This window comes from Cynoglossus semilaevis, chromosome W (assembly GCF_000523025.1).
Source record: "Cynoglossus semilaevis isolate Cse_v1.0 chromosome W, Cse_v1.0, whole genome shotgun sequence".
Lineage (NCBI taxonomy): Eukaryota > Metazoa > Chordata > Actinopteri > Pleuronectiformes > Cynoglossidae > Cynoglossus > Cynoglossus semilaevis.
Genome location: NC_024327.1, coordinates 13,530,127 through 13,531,286, shown reverse-complemented (window position 1 = coordinate 13,531,286; position 1,160 = coordinate 13,530,127).

The window sequence follows — 1,160 nt, the reverse complement described above, 5'->3', positions numbered from 1 at the left end:
ATTTGTGGGTATTGTTAGCATCTGGAAAACAGCAGTCCGGCTTTAGAAGGAAAGGAAAGTGAACTTCTTGTCATTGTGACACAGCACACCACTGCACACAATGAAATGTGACCTGTGCTTTTAACCCATCACCAAAGTTAACAGTGGGCAGCTTTAAGCGGTGAGGGAGCAGTCCCCAGTCCGCTTCCTTAACCACTAAGCCACCACTGCTTCCTCAAACACTAAGCTACCACTGCCCCGAACAAATTAGAATAAATTAGAACAAATTCCTTCATTTTCCTTCCTGCACAACAAAGACTTCACCCAGCCTCATTGTTCCCTCCCTGATTACCTCTGATATCTTTTTTGCTCTTTATTTTCAGTCTCTGATGCAATGTTGTGTATGTGGGTGGGGTAGCTCCCTGGGGGCCACAGCCTGGCCTTCATGCATGTGATCAGGCCCTACATGGAGTGGCATTTGTCCTGGTCCCGTGGGCCCTGTCTGGAAGCAGGGATCTGAGCTCCAGCATGGAATGCCAGACATTTGAAGTTAGACTTGTTAAAAAAGAATGAAGGGTAGTAGGAGTTTGGTCAAATAGGCCCCTGTGTCTGAAATAGCCCACAAACTCTGTCTGAGAGGGAGGGGGCACATGACAAAGCTTCTTCCTGTAAGATGACATTAAGAAAGGCCATCAACCTTGTACTTGTTCTCTGTTTGCCAATGTACAGTGGGTACGGAAAGTATTCAGACCCCTTTAAATTTGTCACTCTTTGTTTCATTGCAGCCATTTGCTAAAATAAAAAAAATTTATGTCTCATTAATGTACACTCAGCACCCCATCTTGACAGAAAAAAACAGAAATGTAGAAATTTTTGCAAATTTATTAAAAAAGAAAAACTGAAATATCACAGTCATAAGTATTCAGACCCTTTGCTGTGACACTCATATTTAACTCACATGCTGTCCATTTCTTCTGATCCTCCTTGAGATGGTTCTACTCCTTCATTGGAGTCCAGCTGTGTTTAATTAAACTGATTGGACTTGATTAGGAAAGGCACACACCTGTCTATATAAGACCTTACAGCTCACAGTGCATGTCAGAGCAAATGAGAATCATGAGGTCGAAGGAACTGCCCAAGGAGCTCAGAGACAGAATTGTGGCAAGGCACAGATCTGGCCA